This window comes from Dipodomys spectabilis, unplaced genomic scaffold (assembly GCF_019054845.1).
Source record: "Dipodomys spectabilis isolate Male_0828 unplaced genomic scaffold, ASM1905484v1 ptg000656l, whole genome shotgun sequence".
In the NCBI taxonomy this organism is placed as follows: domain Eukaryota; kingdom Metazoa; phylum Chordata; class Mammalia; order Rodentia; family Heteromyidae; genus Dipodomys; species Dipodomys spectabilis.
This window is the reverse complement of record NW_024871333.1, coordinates 190,313-196,312: the sequence shown is the minus strand read 5'-3', so window position 1 is coordinate 196,312 and position 6,000 is coordinate 190,313.

Sequence of the window (6,000 nt, the reverse complement as noted above, 5' to 3'; positions counted from 1 at the left end):
GCTTCACATAGACACAGGTGTGTGGGGAGCAGCAGGTGATCTGAGGCTTGTCTCTCGGCAGACACCTCAGTACATGATATCTCTCTTCCTGCTGGTCTTTTGATCTTGCACCAAGATAGGACAGTATGCACCCCAGAAGGTCCCAGTTCCTAAGAAGCCCACCACTCACCAATCTCTGGACAGACTGAAGCTCCTGTAGATCTTTAGTGTCTCTCTCCAAAAGGAATCTTGCTAGAGGCAAAATAGGAACTGGAACTCAGAACTAGGAGAAGGGGTGGCTCAGAGAAGTGCTTCTCAAATCCCTTTTCTTTTTCCCAACTCACAGATGGGCTCCCTCTTCCAAACTAACGTATGGATAGATTTTTGGACAATGTTCAAGATCCAACTGTAGCAGGGGTATTTAAGGTTGTAGGGATGGGTTGTTCCCACCTCAGGAGAGGTCCTGAGGCTTGAACTCTGGGCCTGGGCGCTGTCCCTCAGCTCTTCAGCTCAAGGCGAGTGCTCTACCACTTGAGCCACAGCGCCACTTCTGGTTTTCTGATGGTTCATTGGAGATCAGCGTCTCACGGACTTTTCTTGCCCAGGCTGGCTTTGAACCGTGAATCTCAGATCTCAGCCTCCTGAGTAGCTGGTGAACCACCAGCTTCTAAGCCTTTTTTTTTTTTTTTTTGTCAGTCATGGGGCTTGAACTCTGGGCCTGGGCGTTGTCCCTCAGCTCTTCAGCTCAAGGCAAGCACTCTACCACTTGAACCACAGCACCACTTGCAGCTTTTTCTGCTTAGGTGGTGCTGAAGAATAGAACCCAGGGCCTCATGCATGCAAGGCAAGCGCTCTACCACTGAGCCACCTTCCCAGCCCCAAGCCTTTTATTTTTTTTTAAAGCACATGTTCCTTTGAGGGTTATGTGAGGATCCAAGCCATAAAACTAAGTGTGACACCACAACATGTCATCCCAGCGTTTGGAAACTGAGGTAGGAGAATCATGAAGTCCAGGGCAGCTTGGGCTAAGAGTGAAGCCAGCTTGGGTTATATAACCAAATCTCTGCCTCAAAAGCAGACTAACAAAAAGGAGCAAAAAAACCATGACAGTAACCGTTTTTGTGAGTGGACACATCAAGTCAAAAGTTGAATTATTAAAGTGCGGCTTATTATATGCTAATGATATCTCACTAAAACTGCACCAGGAGTCAGAGCGAGCAGTCAGTCACGAGCCTTTACCAACTCTCTTAAGGCTCAAGAATCTAAGCTCACTCTACCCCCGCGGCCTGCCACCCCAGATGGTCAAAGTCATTTGGCAGGAGCTCTGTGCATGAGAATAATGGTTGGAATAGCTGGAATTCCTCCTGGAAATTCCAGGAAATCCAAGGGATTCTCGGCACCACATGAAGCTGTAAGCAAGGGGGAAAATGAAGCTAATTTTCTTTTCCTTGGAGCTGTTTTGTTGAAGTGGGAACTGGGAGTTGAGAAGAGAAAGTTCCCTTCTGCCTTGTCTTTTCAAGCCCTAGGATCTCATGAAGAGGTGGCTCTGGAGCCTGAGGTTCTAAGGCTGCCAGGGGAGAAACAGAAGTGGAGGGGTATCTTTAGACCCCTGGAGACAGGAGGGACCTGTTTCTAAGGCTGACAGGCAAACCCGGAGTCATGGAAACTTACAGAGTTTTGGGAGGGGGGCAGGGGGATTTGTGTAGCCAAAGGGAACCCTGTGTCACCAGAAGCTTCTGTTGTACCCATACTGAAGGGAAGGTGGTTGCTTCTAACCAAAGCAAACTCTATTTGTAGGGACAGGAGGCAAGGAGAAAGCTTCCTTCCTCCTGTGAGCCAAGATGGGAGGAGGGGATGATGTCACAGTTCTAGTGTGATTCTACTTGTGTGTGTGTGTGTGTGTGTGTGTGTGTGTGTGTGTGTGTGTGTGTGTGTGTGTGTGAGTGTGTGTGTGTGTGTGTGTGAGTGGTTTTGTTTTTTTGTTTGTTTGTTTTTGCCACTCCTGGGGCTTAAACTCAGAGCCTGGGCACTGTCCCTGAGCTTCTTTTGCTCAAGGCTAACTTTCTACCACTTGAGCCACAGCGCCACTTCCCATTTTTGAGTAATTAATTGAAGATAAGAGTCTCATGCAGACTTCTCTGCCCTGGTTGGCTTTGAACCACAATCCTCAGATCTCAGCCTTCTGGGTAGCTAGGATGACAGGCCTGAGTCATTAGTACCTGGAGAATCTCCCCCAACTTGACTGCCAACAGCATACCCACGTGTCCTAGTTGAGCAGTGGTGTCTGTGTTAACTTCTAGTTATTAGTCGAAGTCCCTCCGGTCATCCGGGGATTCTCCTTGTGCTTTTAACTTGTATCACCCTTGAAATGCAAAATCCCACTGTGCACACAAAACTTGTATCGCAGATAGAACTCATTCTCCCCTTCCTAAGAACAAGTTTTTTGCTTTGTCCAGGTTTCTTCCTTCCCCTCCATTGGAGAAAAATGGAAGAGGGTTGGAAAATTCCAGCGTGAAAGTGTTCAGCCTTCTTTGAGTTGTACAAATGGGGAATTGGGGGAAGACGTGCTCTTCCAAAGATGAAAAATTCCCCAGCCTTTCCAAAAGCAATTCACAAATCTCTGAGCCCAGCATGGAAGCTGACCAGTTTCTTGTGTGGTAGATGCACATGTGCATCTGCCAGGCTGCTGTCCGAGTAGAAGCAAGCTCTTGTGTCTCTAGATTTCCAGCATACAAATAGTATGCAGAATTCTTTTTTTTTTTTTTTTTAATCAGTCGTGGGGCCTGAACTCCAGGCCTGGGCGCTGTCCCTCAGCTCTTCAGCTCAGGGCTAGCGCTCTACCACTTGAGCCACAGTGCCAATTCCGGCTTTTTTTTTTTTTTTTTTTTTCCTCTGCTTATGTGGTGCTGAGGAATCAAACCCAGGGCCTCATGCATGCAAGACAAGCACTCTACCACTGAGCCACTTTCCCAGCCCTGTCTTTTAGGTTTTTGTTTGGTTTTGGTTTTTTTTTTTGGTCATGGGGCTTGAACTCTAGGCCTGGGCGCTGTCCCTCAGCTCTTCAGCTCAAGGTGAGTACTCTACCACTTGAGCCACAGCAGGACTTCTGGTTTTCTGGTGGTTCATCAGAGATGAGAGGCTCACAGCCTTTCCTGCCCCACTGGCTTTGAACTGCAATCCTCAGATCTCAGCTTCCTGAGTAGCTAGGATGACAGGTGTGAGCCACCAGGGCCTGGTTAAAAAAAACTGCCATATTTGATCAGCCTGACTTCCCTGATCTCCAGCTTTCTCTAGCTCCTGTCCTCTACTCTCTACCTAGTCTATTCCATGTGATAGATAGATAGATAGATATGTATATATGTGTGTGTGTGTGTGTGTGTGTGTGTATATATATATATATATATATATATATATATATATAATTTTTTCTGACCTCCCAGCAGAAATTCTTCTGTGCCTCTCTAGAATCAAATCTTTTGTTCAAGGGCCAGATTCCAAGTCTCCTCCATTCCTAGCTGGGGTTGGGGAAGAAAACCTGAGAAAGCAGGCTAGAGTGCCAGGATCTTCCAAGCCAAACCTCACACAGTTTAGCCAAAGACCAGCTGAAATACAGGCAGAACTATATTCACCGTCTCCAACTCTGAAGACTTGTCTCCTCTAAGGTTAAAAGTCTATACGCTCCATTTGTCCCACGGCCTGGTATCTCTTAAGGTCGAGACTGTATTTCTCTCTGCTTATTGCTGGTTACACAAATGCCTTCCACCAAACAGGCATTCTTGCCTGCAGGAATTTGCAGCCTCTCACAAGGGTAGGTGCAGCTATGAGAGCCAGCCAGGGGCATACGGATGGTACTGTTTTCCCCGGCCTACTTGTGCAACACCCACAAACACAAACATAAAACACAACACAACACAACAACACAGCCAGGCCTCCTTCTGTCTCCCAAGAAACTCTCTGGTCCCATGCCTGGTTAGCAGAACACTAGAACCTTTCCCTCAGAAACTGGCAACAGGCAGCCAGAGAGAAGCAAAGCCCTCTTTCTTGGCCCTCTCCTGTGGATATCCAAGAGGAAAGGGCTGGCTAGGGAGCAAAGGTCAGTGTGCTCGCTTGTGCATCCCCCACACTGATGTTTGAAACAGGTATCTGGGGCCTCTCGCGTTGTCGCATAGCCTTGGGCCTCTAAAACCCCAAACTAGTCATGTGCTAGAAAGCCAGAGAGAATAGCCAACGCCTCAGTGGTCCAAAGTACCTTTCCCAAAGCCTCACCCACCTTCAGGCTTCTCCCAGCCCCCATGGAAAGTCAAGAAGTGGAAGAACCAGCCCAACCACCCCAGAGCCTGCCAACTTCCTGCCTGGTGCCCACACCAGTCCTGACAAAGGCCTGGAATCCAACTGAAGCCAACCCAATGGGAAGAGCGGAAAGGAAGTGGCATGGGAAAGGGAGCATCTGGCTTCCTTTCCCCAAGCCCCGCCTACCAGAAGGCCCCATCCTTTGGCCCAGGCAAGTAGGAGGAAACACAGGCAGACAGGACAGCCATTTCACCTACCTTCTGGAAAGTAGGAAACGGGTGAAGTTTTCACTTTCTCCCCAGCGTCGAGTGTCTGGGGAGAAGGACAAGCAAACAGAGTAGAGTCTCAGAACAATCTCAGGAAATGAAGCCACAGGACACACTGGGAAAGGCCGAAAACAGGAATGACTATGGAAACGATCCAAGATGCTCCCCTCTCAGATAAGGGGGGGGTGGGGAGGGATACCTTATCTAGCATCATTCCCTGCTGAGTTACCATCTGGGGAGACTGAGGCGAGAGGGGAGTTCCCCACCCTCTTTAGCCCCCACCCCCATCCCCCCCTCAGGCTGGCTGTGGAATCTTCAAGCCTGGCTTCCAGCAAGGAGACAAAGAGATATGCCGGTGGATGATGCTACATTGGTTGGGGTCTACAATGTCAGAGCAAGAACCTTCTCTAGTGAGATGCACCAGGAAACCCAACTGTACCCCCCTTTTCCCCCCCATATACACACCCCCAAGCCAACCTCTCTGCCAATCGCTTTGCTCTGTAAGTAGGAACCACACAGCCAAGAATCAAAGTCATCTGAGGGAAGCTGTAACCACAAAAAACAGAGACCAAAACAACCAGACCAAAAAAAAAAAAAAGAACTCCAAGAAAACAAATAATATGGAGATTGGAGCAAGAAAATCCTTTCCATTAAAATTACTAACTCCCCCCCCCCACTCCCTCAGGAATAAGAGATTTTAATTTATGAAACAAGAAGACAATGAAAAGAAGAAAATGCTAGAAAAAGAGCTCTGGTTAAGAAACAGTTCTTTAAAAAAAAAAAAAGATAACAAGGGGCTGGGAAGGTGACTTAGGGGTAGAGTACTCGCATGCATGAAGCCCTGGGTTCGATTCCTCAGTATCTCGTAAACAGAAAAAAACGGAAGTGGCATTGTGGCTCAAGTGGTAGAATGCTAGCCTTGAGCAAAAGAAGCTTAGGGATAGTGCCCAGGCCCTGAGTTCAAGTCTCACAATTGACCAAAAAAAGAAAAGGTAACAAAACTAGAGAAAGGTTGAAGTTTGAGAGAAAGAGAAAGAGAGAGAGAGAGAGTGCCAGGCATTAGTGGCTCATGCCTGTAATCCTAACTACATAGGAGGCAGAGATCAGAGGGAGGATCACAGTTCAAAGCCAAACCCAGGCAGGAAAGTTCCTGCGACTCTTTCATATTTTTATTTTTTGGTCAGTCATGGGGCTTGAACTCAGGGCCTGGGTGCTGTCCCTGAGTTTTTCTGCTCAAGGCTAGCACTCTTCCACCTTGAGCCACAGCACCACTTCCGGTTTGTGGTTTATTGGAGATAAGAGTCTCACAGACTTTCCTGCCTTGTCTGGCTTTGAACGGTAATCCTCAGATCTCAGCCTCCTGAGTAGCTAGGCGTGAGCCACCAGCGCCTAGTTCCTGAGAGTCTGATCTCCATTTAACCACCAAAAGCCAAAAGTGAAGATGTGGCTCAAGTGGTAGAATGCT